Here is an 18415-nt window from a genome sequence, read left to right as displayed (position 1 = left end):
ATCTGAAATTAGCATATAATGTAATCATTTTATAGAGATTTATGATACATACATGCTTGTATTTATTGGTGTGGTGGTGGTTTTTTTTCATTACTAAGCTCATCTTTAAGCAGACATTTGTAAAAAGTTCAGTTTAATTTTTGTTTCATCAAATTTTATTAAGACGAAATTAGCACATTACTTGACATTGGTTATGTTCAAGCAAACTGATACTAATTAAATGAAGTCACATGACCTTCAATGTACATGTAATTTGCATATTAATATGGCTGTTCAAATGCAACAAAAAGTCTAATTTTTAACTTACATGTCTGGATTCCTTGGCAGAAACGTTCAATATTTGTTATCTGGAATCAGTTTTATGATTTTTATTTAGTTTTTAATTGATTTGGTGAAACCTGCCTAAACTGAACACCAAGTGTGAATAAAATTATGTACATGTTTTGTTGAAGCAAAGTTATGAAAAAGGGATTTGACTGAAAGAGATTATTTGTAAACTGGTGATCTATCTCGTCCATAGCATTTCAAGTAAGCTTTTAATGAAGTCACATTTTTTTATTATGTATATATAAAGCAAACAATGACAAACTTACTTGTCCAATAACAGGGTGCATTGTTTTCGTTCTTTTCAGTAGTTGTTAATTTTCCGAAATTCGGAAGTTTTACTTTGTCTCTAATCACCAAAAGTCTCAATTTCTTGTTGTGTTGTAGTGTGATTGACTGCATAGATTGTCTCATGGCACACTGTTTGGTACTCAGCAACACCAGATCATTTGCATATCCATCCATGCGTGATACACCAGTGCATTTTATGCACATGAGGGAAAATGCAATCATGATAAATTAAGATGCTGTCTGTGAGTCAAATTTGCGTTTGTTAGATTATCAGTTGAATACTTCAGAGTTTTTACAAGTTTATTGTTTTCTGTTTTTCTCATTCTCCACTGCAACTACCGTACTTGCATTTATTTTTATCATTATGAAACTTATTGGTTACTGTAAGTAAAATGTTGGTTACCCCAATTGAAATTTGTTTTCTTTGAAAATTTAAGCAAGTCTCTAAACCAGCTTTGATAATACAATACATGGTTTAAACAGTAAGACTAACATATTGCCATAGTCACAATTGATATACTGATATCTAAATACAACAGACATTTGACAAATATAATGCAATATATGGACAAAGCAGTAAGACTAATTATAATTTTCTCGTAATCACAGTTGGTATACAGATATCAAAATTCGACAGACAATTGTCGAATATAATACAATATATAGTCAAATCAGTAAGACTAATTAACATATTTCAAAAGTCACAATTGATAAACAGATATCAAAATTCAACAGACAAACAAATATAATACAATATATGGTCAAATTAGTAAGACTAATTAACATATTCTCATAGTAACAATTGATATACCGATATAAAATACAACACATATACAATTGACAAGTATAATACAATATATAGACAAATCAGTAAGACTAATTAACATATTGCCATAGTCACAATTGATATACCGATATCAAAATACAACACGTAGACAATTGACAAATATAATACAATATATGGTCAAATTAGTAAGACTAATTAACATATTCTCATAGTAACAATTGATATACCGATATAAAAATACAACACATAGACAATTGACAAATATAATACAATATATGGTCAAATTAGTAAGACTAATTAACATATTCTCATAGTAACAATTGATATACCGATATCAAAATACAACACATAGACAATTGACAAATATAATACAATATATGGTCAAATTAGTAAGACTAATTAACATATTCTCATAGTAACAATTGATATACCGATATCAAAATACAACACATAGACATTTGACAAATATAATGCAATATATGGACAAATCAGTAAGACTAATTATAATTTTCTCGTAATCACAGTTGGTATACATATATCAAAATTCAACAGACAATTGTCGAATATAATACAATATATGGTCAAATCAGTAAGACTAATTAACATATTGTCATAGTCACACTTGATATACCGATATCAAAATACAACACATGTACAATTGACAAATATAATACAATATATGGTCAAATGAGTAAGACTAATTAACATATTCTCATAGTAACAATTGATATACCGATATCAAAATACAACACATAGACAATTGACAAATATAATACAATATATGGTCAAATTAGTAAGACTAATTAACATATTCTCATAGTAACAATTGATATACCGATATCAAAATACAACACATAGACATTTGACAAATATAATGCAATATATGGACAAATCAGTAAGACTAATTATAATTTTCTCGTAATCACAGTTGGTATACATATATCAAAATTCAACAGACAATTGTCGAATATAATACAATATATGGTCAAATCAGTAAGACTAATTAACATATTGCCATAGTCACAATTGATATACCGATATCAAAATACAACACATAGACAATTGACAAATATAATACAATATATGGTCAAATCAGTAAGACTAATTAACATATTGCCATAGTAACAATTGATATACCGATATCAAAATACAACACATATACAATTGACAAATATAATACAATATATGGTCAAATCAGTAAGACTAATTAACATATTGCCATAGTCACAATTGATACACCGATATCAAAATACAACACATAGACAATTGTCAAATATAATACAATATATAGACAAATCAGTAAGACTAATTAACATATTGCCATAGTCACAATTGATATACCGATATCAAAATACAACACGTAGACAATTGACAAATATAATACAATATATGGTCAAATTAGTAAGACTAATTAACATATTCTCATAGTAACAATTGATATACCGATATCAAAATACAACACATAGACAATTGACAAATATAATACAATATATGGTCAAATTAGTAAGACTAATTAACATATTCTCATAGTAACAATTGATATACCGATATCAAAATACAACACATAGACAATTGACAAATATAATACAATATATGGTCAAATTAGTAAGACTAATTAACATATTCTCATAGTAACAATTGATATACCGATATCAAAATACAACACATAGACATTTGACAAATATAATGCAATATATGGACAAATCAGTAAGACTAATTATAATTTTCTCGTAATCACAGTTGGTATACATATATCAAAATTCACCAGACAATTGTCGAATATAATACAATATATGGTCAAATCAGTAAGACTAATTAACATATTGCCATAGTCACAATTGATATACCGATATCAAAATACAACACATAGACAATTGACAAATATAATACAATATATGGTCAAATTAGTAAGACTAATTAACATATTCTCATAGTAACAATTGATATACCGATATAAAAATACAACACAGAGACAATTGACAAATATAATACAATATATGGTCAAATTAGTAAGACTAATTAACATATTCTCATAGTAACAATTGATATACCGATATCAAAATACAACACATGTACAATTGACAAATATAATACAATATATGGTCAAATGAGTAAGACTAATTAACATATTCTCATAGTAACAATTGATATACCGATATCAAAATACAACACATAGACATTTGACAAATATAATGCAATATATGGACAAATCAGTAAGACTAATTATAATTTTCTCGTAATCACAGTTGGTATACATATATCAAAATTCAACAGACAATTGTCGAATATAATACAATATATGGTCAAATCAGTAAGACTAATTAACATATTGTCATAGTCACACTTGATATACCGATATCAAAATACAACACATGTACAATTGACAAATATAATACAATATATGGTCAAATTAGTAAGACTAATTAACATATTCTCATAGTAACAATTGATATACCGATATCAAAATACAACACATAGACAATTGACAAATATAATACAATATATGGTCAAATTAGTAAGACTAATTAACATATTCTCATAGTAACAATTGATATACCGATATCAAAATACAACACATAGACAATTGACAAATATAATACAATATATGGTCAAATTAGTAAGACTAATTAACATATTCTCATAGTAACAATTGATATACCGATATCAAAATACAACACATAGACATTTGACAAATATAATGCAATATATGGACAAATCAGTAAGACTAATTATAATTTTCTCGTAATCACAGTTGGTATACATATATCAAAATTCAACAGACAATTGTCGAATATAATACAATATATGGTCAAATCAGTAAGACTAATTAACATATTGTCATAGTCACACTTGATATACCGATATCAAAATACAAAACATGTACAATTGACAAATATAATACAATATATGGTCAAATTAGTAAGACTAATTAACATATTCTCATAGTAACAATTGATATACCGATATCAAAATACAACACATAGACAATTGATAAATATAATACAATATATGGTCAAATTAGTAAGACTAATTAACATATTCTCATAGTAACAATTGATATACCGATATCAAAAGACAACACATAGACATTTGTCAAATATAATGCAATATATGGACAAATCAGTAAGACTAATTATAATTTTCTCGTAATCACAGTTGGTATACATATATCAAAATTCAACAGACAATTGTCGAATATAATACAATATATGGTCAAATCAGTAAGACTAATTAACATATTGCCATAGTCACAATTGATATACCGATATCAAAATACAACACATAGACAATTGACAAATATAATACAATATATGGTCAAATTAGTAAGACTAATTAACATATTCTCATAGTAACAATTGATATACCGATATAAAAATACAACACAGAGACAATTGACAAATATAATACAATATATGGTCAAATTAGTAAGACTAATTAACATATTCTCATAGTAACAATTGATATACCGATATCAAAATACAACACATAGACAATTGACAAATATAATACAATATATGGTCAAATTAGTAAGACTAATTAACATATTCTCATAGTAACAATTGATATACCGATATCAAAATACAACACATAGACATTTGACAAATATAATGCAATATATGGACAAATCAGTAAGACTAATTATAATTTTCTCGTAATCACAGTTGGTATACATATATCAAAATTCAACAGACAATTGTCGAATATAATACAATATATGGTCAAATCAGTAAGACTAATTAACATATTGTCATAGTCACACTTGATATACCGATATCAAAATACAACACATGTACAATTGACAAATATAATACAATATATGGTCAAATTAGTAAGACTAATTAACATATTCTCATAGTAACAATTGATATACCGATATCAAAATACAACACATAGACAATTGACAAATATAATACAATATATGGTCAAATTAGTAAGACTAATTAACATATTCTCATAGTAACAATTGATATACCGATATCAAAATACAACACATAGACATTTGACAAATATAATGCAATATATGGACAAATCAGTAAGACTAATTATAATTTTCTCGTAATCACAGTTGGTATACATATATCAAAATTCAACAGACAATTGTCGAATATAATACAATATATGGTCAAATCAGTAAGACTAATTAACATATTGCCATAGTCACAATTGATATACCGATATCAAAATACAACACATAGACAATTGACAAATATAATACAGTATATGGTCAAATCAGTAAGACTAATTAACATATTGCCATAGTAACAATTGATATACCGATATCAAAATACAACACATATACAATTGACAAATATAATACAATATATGGTCAAATCAGTAAGACTAATTAACATATTGCCATAGTCACAATTGATACACCGATATCAAATACAACACATAGACAATTGTCAAATATAATACAATATATAGACAAATCAGTAAGACTAATTAACATATTGCCATAGTCACAATTGATATACCGATATCAAAATACAACACGTAGACAATTGACAAATATAATACAATATATGGTCAAATTAGTAAGACTAATTTACATATTCTCATAGTAACAATTGATATACCGATATCAAAATACAACACATAGACAATTGACAAATATAATACAATATATGGTCAAATTAGTAAGACTAATTAACATATTCTCATAGTAACAATTGATATACCGATATCAAAATACAACACATAGACAATTGACAAATATAATACAATATATGGTCAAATTAGTAAGACTAATTAACATATTCTCATAGTAACAATTGATATACCGATATCAAAATACAACACATAGACATTTGACAAATATAATGCAATATATGGACAAATCAGTAAGACTAATTATAATTTTCTCGTAATCACAGTTGGTATACATATATCAAAATTCAACAGACAATTGTCGAATATAATACAATATATGGTCAAATCAGTAAGACTAATTAACATATTCTCATAGTAACAATTGATATACCGATATCAAAATACAGCACATAGACAATTGACAAATATAATACAATATATAGTCAAATCAGTAAGACTAATTAACATATTGCCATAGTCACAATTGATATACCGATATCAATATACAACACATAGACAATTGACAAATATAATACAATATATGGTCAAATTAGTAAGACTAATTAACATATTCTCATAGTAACAATTGATATACCGATATCAAAATACAACACATAGACATTTGACAAATATAATGCAATATATGGACAAATCAGTAAGACTAATTATAATTTTCTCGTAATCACAGTTGGTATACATATATCAAAATTCAACAGACAATTGTCGAATATAATACAATATATGGTCAAATCAGTAAGACTAATTAACATATTGCCATAGTCACAATTGATATACCGATATCAAAATACAACACATAGACAATTGACAAATATAATACAATATATGGTCAAATTAGTAAGACTAATTAACATATTCTCATAGTAACAATTGATATACCGATATAAAAATACAACACAGAGACAATTGACAAATATAATACAATATATGGTCAAATTAGTAAAACTAATTAACATATTCTCATAGTAACAATTGATATACCGATATCAAAATACAACACATAGACAATTGACAAATATAATACAATATATGGTCAAATTAGTAAGACTAATTAACATATTGCCATAGTCACAATTGATATACCGATATCAAAATACAACACATAGACATTTGACAAATATAATGCAATATATGGACAAATCAGTAAGACTAATTATAATTTTCTCGTAATCACAGTTGGTATACATATATCAAAATTCAACAGACAATTGTCGAATATAATACAATATATGGTCAAATCAGTAAGACTAATTAACATATTGCCATAGTCACAATTGATATACCGATATCAAAATACAACACATAGACAATTGACAAATATAATACAATATATGGTCAAATCAGTAAGACTAATTAACATATTGCCATAGTAACAATTGATATACCGATATCAAAATACAACACATATACAATTGACAAATATAATACAATATATGGTCAAATCAGTAAGACTAATTAACATGTTGCCATAGTCACAATTGATACACCGATATCAAAATACAACACATAGACAATTGTCAAATATAATACAATATATAGACAAATCAGTAAGACTAATTAACATATTGCCATAGTCACAATTGATATACCGATATCAAAATACAACACGTAGACAATTGACAAATATAATACAATATATGGTCAAATTAGTAAGACTAATTAACATATTCTCATAGTAACAATTGATATACCGATATCAAAATACAACACATAGACAATTGACAAATATAATACAATATATGGTCAAATTAGTAAGACTAATTAACATATTCTCATAGTAACAATTGATATACCGATATCAAAATACAACACATAGACAATTGACAAATATAATACAATATATGGTCAAATTAGTAAGACTAATTAACATATTCTCATAGTAACAATTGATATACCGATATCAAAATACAACACATAGACATTTGACAAATATAATGCAATATATGGACAAATCAGTAAGACTAATTATAATTTTCTCGTAATCACAGTTGGTATACATATATCAAAATTCAACAGACAATTGTCGAATATAATACAATATATGGTCAAATCAGTAAGACTAATTAACATATTCTCATAGTAACAATTGATATACCGATATCAAAATACAGCACATAGACAATTGACAAATATAATACAATATATAGTCAAATCAGTAAGACTAATTAACATATTGCCATAGTCACAATTGATATACCGATATTAAAATAGAACACATAGACATTTGACAAATATAATGCAATATATGGACAAATCAGTAAGACTAATTATAATTTTCTCGTAATCACAGTTGGTATACATATATCAAAATTCAACAGACAATTGTCGAATATAATACAATATATGGTCAAATCAGTAAGACTAATTAACATATTGTCATAGTCACACTTGATATACCGATATCAAAATACAACACATGTACAATTGACAAATATAATACAATATATGGTCAAATTAGTAAGACTAATTAACATATTCTCATAGTAACAATTGATATACCGATATCAAAATACAACACATAGACAATTGACAAATATAATACAATATATGGTCAAATTAGTAAGACTAATTAACATATTCTCATAGTAACAATTGATATACCGATATCAAAATACAACACATAGACATTTGACAAATATAATGCAATATATGGACAAATCAGTAAGACTAATTATAATTTTCTCGTAATCACAGTTGGTATACATATATCAAAATTCAACAGACAATTGTCGAATATAATACAATATATGGTCAAATCAGTAAGACTAATTAACATATTGCCATAGTCACAATTGATATACCGATATCAAAATACAACACATAGACAATTGACAAATATAATACAATATATAGACAAATCAGTAAGACTAATTAACATATTGCCATAGTCACAATTGATATACCGATATCAAAATACAACACATGTACAATTGACAAATATAATACAATATATGGTCAAATTAGTAAGACTAATTAACATATTCTCATAGTAACAATTGATATACCGATATCAAAATACAACACATAGACAATTGACAAATATAATACAATATATGGTCAAATTAGTAAGACTAATTAACATATTCTCATAGTAACAATTGATATACCGATATCAAAATACAACACATAGACATTTGACAAATATAATGCAATATATGGACAAATCAGTAAGACTAATTATAATTTTCTCGTAATCACAGTTGGTATACATATATCAAAATTCAACAGACAATTGTCGAATATAATACAATATATGGTCAAATCAGTAAGACTAATTAACATATTGCCATAGTCACAATTGATATACCGATATCAAAATACAACACATAGACAATTGACAAATATAATACAATATATAGACAAATCAGTAAGACTAATTAACATATTGCCATAGTCACAATTGATATACCGATATCAAAATACAACACGTAGACAATTGACAAATATAATACAATATATGGTCAAATTAGTAAGACTAATTAACATATTCTCATAGTAACAATTGATATACCGATATCAAAATACAACACATAGACAATTGACAAATATAATACAATATATGGTCAAATTAGTAAGACTAATTAACATATTCTCATAGTAACAATTGATATACCGATATCAAAATACAACACATAGACAATTGACAAATATAATACAATATATGGTCAAATTAGTAAGACTAATTAACATATTCTCATAGTAACAATTGATATACCGATATCAAAATACAACACATAGACAATTGACAAATATAATACAATATATGGTCAAATTAGTAAGACTAATTAACATATTCTCATAGTAACAATTGATATACCGATATCAAAATACAACACATAGACATTTGACAAATATAATGCAATATATGGACAAATCAGTAAGACTAATTATAATTTTCTCGTAATCACAGTTGGTATACATATATCAAAATTCACCAGACAATTGTCGAATATAATACAATATATGGTCAAATCAGTAAGACTAATTAACATATTGCCATAGTCACAATTGATATACCGATATCAAAATACAACACATAGACAATTGACAAATATAATACAATATATGGTCAAATTAGTAAGACTAATTAACATATTCTCATAGTAACAATTGATATACCGATATAAAAATACAACACAGAGACAATTGACAAATATAATACAATATATGGTCAAATTAGTAAGACTAATTAACATATTCTCATAGTAACAATTGATATACCGATATCAAAATACAACACATAGACAATTGACAAATATAATACAATATATGGTCAAATTAGTAAGACTAATTAACATATTCTCATAGTAACAATTGATATACCGATATCAAAATACAACACATAGACATTTGACAAATATAATGCAATATATGGACAAATCAGTAAGACTAATTATAATTTTCTCGTAATCACAGTTGGTATACATATATCAAAATTCAACAGACAATTGTCGAATATAATACAATATATGGTCAAATCAGTAAGACTAATTAACATATTGTCATAGTCACACTTGATATACCGATATCAAAATACAACACATGTACAATTGACAAATATAATACAATATATGGTCAAATTAGTAAGACTAATTAACATATTCTCATAGTAACAATTGATATACCGATATCAAAATACAACACATAGACAATTGACAAATATAATACAATATATGGTCAAATTAGTAAGACTAATTAACATATTCTCATAGTAACAATTGATATACCGATATCAAAATACAACACATAGACAATTGACAAATATAATACAATATATGGTCAAATTAGTAAGACTAATTAACATATTCTCATAGTAACAATTGATATACCGATATCAAAATACAACACATAGACATTTGACAAATATAATGCAATATATGGACAAATCAGTAAGACTAATTATAATTTTCTCGTAATCACAGTTGGTATACATATATCAAAATTCAACAGACAATTGTCGAATATAATACAATATATGGTCAAATCAGTAAGACTAATTAACATATTGTCATAGTCACACTTGATATACCGATATCAAAATACAAAACATGTACAATTGACAAATATAATACAATATATGGTCAAATTAGTAAGACTAATTAACATATTCTCATAGTAACAATTGATATACCGATATCAAAATACAACACATAGACAATTGATAAATATAATACAATATATGGTCAAATTAGTAAGACTAATTAACATATTCTCATAGTAACAATTGATATACCGATATCAAAATACAACACATAGACATTTGTCAAATATAATGCAATATATGGACAAATCAGTAAGACTAATTATAATTTTCTCGTAATCACAGTTGGTATACATATATCAAAATTCAACAGACAATTGTCGAATATAATACAATATATGGTCAAATCAGTAAGACTAATTAACATATTGCCATAGTCACAATTGATATACCGATATCAAAATACAACACATAGACAATTGACAAATATAATACAATATATGGTCAAATTAGTAAGACTAATTAACATATTCTCATAGTAACAATTGATATACCGATATAAAAATACAACACAGAGACAATTGACAAATATAATACAATATATGGTCAAATTAGTAAGACTAATTAACATATTCTCATAGTAACAATTGATATACCGATATCAAAATACAACACATAGACAATTGACAAATATAATACAATATATGGTCAAATTAGTAAGACTAATTAACATATTCTCATAGTAACAATTGATATACCGATATCAAAATACAACACATAGACATTTGACAAATATAATGCAATATATGGACAAATCAGTAAGACTAATTATAATTTTCTCGTAATCACAGTTGGTATACATATATCAAAATTCAACAGACAATTGTCGAATATAATACAATATATGGTCAAATCAGTAAGACTAATTAACATATTGTCATAGTCACACTTGATATACCGATATCAAAATACAACACATGTACAATTGACAAATATAATACAATATATGGTCAAATTAGTAAGACTAATTAACATATTCTCATAGTAACAATTGATATACCGATATCAAAATACAACACATAGACAATTGACAAATATAATACAATATATGGTCAAATTAGTAAGACTAATTAACATATTCTCATAGTAACAATTGATATACCGATATCAAAATACAACACATAGACATTTGACAAATATAATGCAATATATGGACAAATCAGTAAGACTAATTATAATTTTCTCGTAATCACAGTTGGTATACATATATCAAAATTCAACAGACAATTGTCGAATATAATACAATATATGGTCAAATCAGTAAGACTAATTAACATATTGCCATAGTCACAATTGATATACCGATATCAAAATACAACACATAGACAATTGACAAATATAATACAGTATATGGTCAAATCAGTAAGACTAATTAACATATTGCCATAGTAACAATTGATATACCGTTATCAAAATACAACACATATACAATTGACAAATATAATACAATATATGGTCAAATCAGTAAGACTAATTAACATATTGCCATAGTCACAATTGATACACCGATATCAAAATACAACACATAGACAATTGTCAAATATAATACAATATATAGACAAATCAGTAAGACTAATTAACATATTGCCATAGTCACAATTGATATACCGATATCAAAATACAACACGTAGACAATTGACAAATATAATACAATATATGGTCAAATTAGTAAGACTAATTTACATATTCTCATAGTAACAATTGATATACCGATATCAAAATACAACACATAGACAATTGACAAATATAATACAATATATGGTCAAATTAGTAAGACTAATTAACATATTCTCATAGTAACAATTGATATACCGATATCAAAATACAACACATAGACAATTGACAAATATAATACAATATATGGTCAAATTAGTAAGACTAATTAACATATTCTCATAGTAACAATTGATATACCGATATCAAAATACAACACATAGACATTTGACAAATATAATGCAATATATGGACAAATCAGTAAGACTAATTATAATTTTCTCGTAATCACAGTTGGTATACATATATCAAAATTCAACAGACAATTGTCGAATATAATACAATATATGGTCAAATCAGTAAGACTAATTAACATATTCTCATAGTAACAATTGATATACCGATATCAAAATACAGCACATAGACAATTGACAAATATAATACAATATATAGTCAAATCAGTAAGACTAATTAACATATTGCCATAGTCACAATTGATATACCGATATCAATATACAACACATAGACAATTGACAAATATAATACAATATATGGTCAAATTAGTAAGACTAATTAACATATTCTCATAGTAACAATTGATATACCGATATCAAAATACAACACATAGACATTTGACAAATATAATGCAATATATGGACAAATCAGTAAGACTAATTATAATTTTCTCGTAATCACAGTTGGTATACATATATCAAAATTCAACAGACAATTGTCGAATATAATACAATATATGGTCAAATCAGTAAGACTAATTAACATATTGCCATAGTCACAATTGATATACCGATATCAAAATACAACACATAGACAATTGACAAATATAATACAATATATGGTCAAATTAGTAAGACTAATTAACATATTCTCATAGTAACAATTGATATACCGATATAAAAATACAACACAGAGACAATTGACAAATATAATACAATATATGGTCAAATTAGTAAAACTAATTAACATATTCTCATAGTAACAATTGATATACCGATATCAAAATACAACACATAGACAATTGACAAATATAATACAATATATGGTCAAATTAGTAAGACTAATTAACATATTGCCATAGTCACAATTGATATACCGATATCAAAATACAACACATAGACATTTGACAAATATAATGCAATATATGGACAAATCAGTAAGACTAATTATAATTTTCTCGTAATCACAGTTGGTATACATATATCAAAATTCAACAGACAATTGTCGAATATAATACAATATATGGTCAAATCAGTAAGACTAATTAACATATTGCCATAGTCACAATTGATATACCGATATCAAAATACAACACATAGACAATTGACAAATATAATACAATATATGGTCAAATCAGTAAGACTAATTAACATATTGCCATAGTAACAATTGATATACCGATATCAAAATACAACACATATACAATTGACAAATATAATACAATATATGGTCAAATCAGTAAGACTAATTAACATGTTGCCATAGTCACAATTGATACACCGATATCAAAATACAACACATAGACAATTGTCAAATATAATACAATATATAGACAAATCAGTAAGACTAATTAACATATTGCCATAGTCACAATTGATATACCGATATCAAAATACAACACGTAGACAATTGACAAATATAATACAATATATGGTCAAATTAGTAAGACTAATTAACATATTCTCATAGTAACAATTGATATACCGATATCAAAATACAACACATAGACAATTGACAAATATAATACAATATATGGTCAAATTAGTAAGACTAATTAACATATTCTCATAGTAACAATTGATATACCGATATCAAAATACAACACATAGACAATTGACAAATATAATACAATATATGGTCAAATTAGTAAGACTAATTAACATATTCTCATAGTAACAATTGATATACCGATATCAAAATACAACACATAGACATTTGACAAATATAATGCAATATATGGACAAATCAGTAAGACTAATTATAATTTTCTCGTAATCACAGTTGGTATACATATATCAAAATTCAACAGACAATTGTCGAATATAATACAATATATGGTCAAATCAGTAAGACTAATTAACATATTCTCATAGTAACAATTGATATACCGATATCAAAATACAGCACATAGACAATTGACAAATATAATACAATATATAGTCAAATCAGTAAGACTAATTAACATATTGCCATAGTCACAATTGATATACCGATATCAAAATACAACACATAGACAATTGACAAATATAATACAATATATGGTCAAATTAGTAAGACTAATTAACATATTCTCATAGTAACAATTGATATACCGATATCAAAATACAACACATAGACATTTGACAAATATAATGCAATATATGGACAAATCAGTAAGACTAATTATAATTTTCTCGTAATCACAGTTGGTATACATATATCAAAATTCAACAGACAATTGTCGAATATAATACAATATATGGTCAAATCAGTAAGACTAATTAACATATTCTCATAGTAACAATTGATATACCGATATCAAAATACAGCACATAGACAATTGACAAATATAATACAATATATAGTCAAATCAGTAAGACTAATTAACATATTGCCATAGTCACAATTGATATACCGATATTAAAATAGAACACATAGACATTTGACAAATATAATGCAATATATGGACAAATCAGTAAGACTAATTATAATTTTCTCGTAATCACAGTTGGTATACATATATCAAAATTCAACAGACAATTGTCGAATATAATACAATATATGGTCAAATCAGTAAGACTAATTAACATATTGTCATAGTCACACTTGATATACCGATATCAAAATACAACACATGTACAATTGACAAATATAATACAATATATGGTCAAATTAGTAAGACTAATTAACATATTCTCATAGTAACAATTGATATACCGATATCAAAATACAACACATAGACAATTGACAAATATAATACAATATATGGTCAAATTAGTAAGACTAATTAACATATTCTCATAGTAACAATTGATATACCGATATCAAAATACAACACATAGACATTTGACAAATATAATGCAATATATGGACAAATCAGTAAGACTAATTATAATTTTCTCGTAATCACAGTTGGTATACATATATCAAAATTCAACAGACAATTGTCGAATATAATACAATATATGGTCAAATCAGTAAGACTAATTAACATATTGCCATAGTCACAATTGATATACCGATATCAAAATACAACACATAGACAATTGACAAATATAATACAATATATAGACAAATCAGTAAGACTAATTAACATATTGCCATAGTCACAATTGATATACCGATATCAAAATACAACACATGTACAATTGACAAATATAATACAATATATGGTCAAATTAGTAAGACTAATTAACATATTCTCATAGTAACAATTGATATACCGATATCAAAATACAACACATAGACAATTGACAAATATAATACAATATATGGTCAAATTAGTAAGACTAATTAACATATTCTCATAGTAACAATTGATATACCGATATCAAAATACAACACATAGACATTTGACAAATATAATGCAATATATGGACAAATCAGTAAGACTAATTATAATTTTCTCGTAATCACAGTTGGTATACATATATCAAAATTCAACAGACAATTGTCGAATATAATACAATATATGGTCAAATCAGTAAGACTAATTAACATATTGCCATAGTCACAATTGATATACCGATATCAAAATACAACACATAGACAATTGACAAATATAATACAATATATAGACAAATCAGTAAGACTAATTAACATATTGCCATAGTCACAATTGATATACCGATATCAAAATACAACACGTAGACAATTGACAAATATAATACAATATATGGTCAAATTAGTAAGACTAATTAACATATTCTCATAGTAACAATTGATATACCGATATCAAAATACAACACATAGACAATTGACAAATATAATACAATATATGGTCAAATTAGTAAGACTAATTAACATATTCTCATAGTAACAATTGATATACCGATATCAAAATACAACACATAGACAATTGACAAATATAATACAATATATGGTCAAATTAGTAAGACTAATTAACATATTCTCATAGTAACAATTGATATACCGATATCAAAATACAACACATAGACAATTGACAAATATAATACAATATATGGTCAAATTAGTAAGACTAATTAACATATTCTCATAGTAACAATTGATATACCGATATCAAAATACAACACATAGACATTTGACAAATATAATGCAATATATGGACAAATCAGTAAGACTAATTATAATTTTCTCGTAATCACAGTTGGTATACATATATCAAAATTCAACAGACAATTGTCGAATATAATACAATATATGGTCAAATCAGTAAGACTAATTAACATATTCTCATAGTAACAATTGATATACCGATATCAAAATACAGCACATAGACAATTGACAAATATAATACAATATATAGTCAAATCAGTAAGACTAATTAACATATTGCCATAGTCACAATTGATATACCGATATCAAAATACAACACATAGACAATTGACAAATATAATACAATATATGGTCAAATCAGTAAGACTAATTAACATATTGCCATAGTAACAATTGATATACCGATATCAAAATACAACACATATACAATTGACAAATATAATACAATATATGGTCAAATCAGTAAGACTAATTAACATATTGCCATAGTCACAATTGATACACCGATATCAAAATACAACACATAGACAATTGTCAAATATAATACAATATATGGACAAATCAGTAAGACTAATTAACATATTGCCATAGTCACAATTGATATACCGATATCAAAATACAACACGTAGACAATTAACAAATATAATACAATATATGGTCAAATTAGTAAGACTAATTAACATATTCTCATAGTAACAATTGATATACCGATATAAAAATACAACACATAGACAATTGACAAATATAATACAATATATGGTCAAATTAGTAAGACTAATTAACATATTCTCATAGTCACACTTGATATACCGATATCAAAATACAACACATGTACAATTGAGAAATATAATACAATATATGGTCAAATTAGTAAGACTAATTAACATATTCTCATAGTAACAATTGATATACCGATATCAAAATACAACACATAGACAATTGACAAATATAATACAATATATGGTCAAATTAGTAAGACTAATTAACATATTCTCATAGTCACACTTGATATACCGATATCAAAATACAACACATGTACAATTGACAAATATAATACAATATATGGTCAAATTAGTAAGACTAATTAACATATTCTCATAGTAACAATTGATATACCGATATCAAAATACAACACATAGACAATTGACAAATATAATACAATATATGGTCAAATTAATAAGACTAATTAACATATTCTCATAGTAACAATTGATATACCGATATCAATATACAACACGTAGACAAATATAATACAATATATGGTCAAATTAGTAAGACTAATTAACATATTCTCATAGTAACAATTGATATACCGATATCAAAATACAACACATAGACATTTGACAAATATAATGCAATATATGGACAAATCAGTAAGACTAATTATAATTTTCTCG

Source organism: Saccoglossus kowalevskii, chromosome 17, assembly GCF_978046115.1.
Source record: "Saccoglossus kowalevskii chromosome 17, keSacKowa6.1, whole genome shotgun sequence".
NCBI classification, from domain to species: Eukaryota; Metazoa; Hemichordata; class Enteropneusta; family Harrimaniidae; genus Saccoglossus; species Saccoglossus kowalevskii.
Note: the sequence above shows the minus strand (reverse complement) of the source record.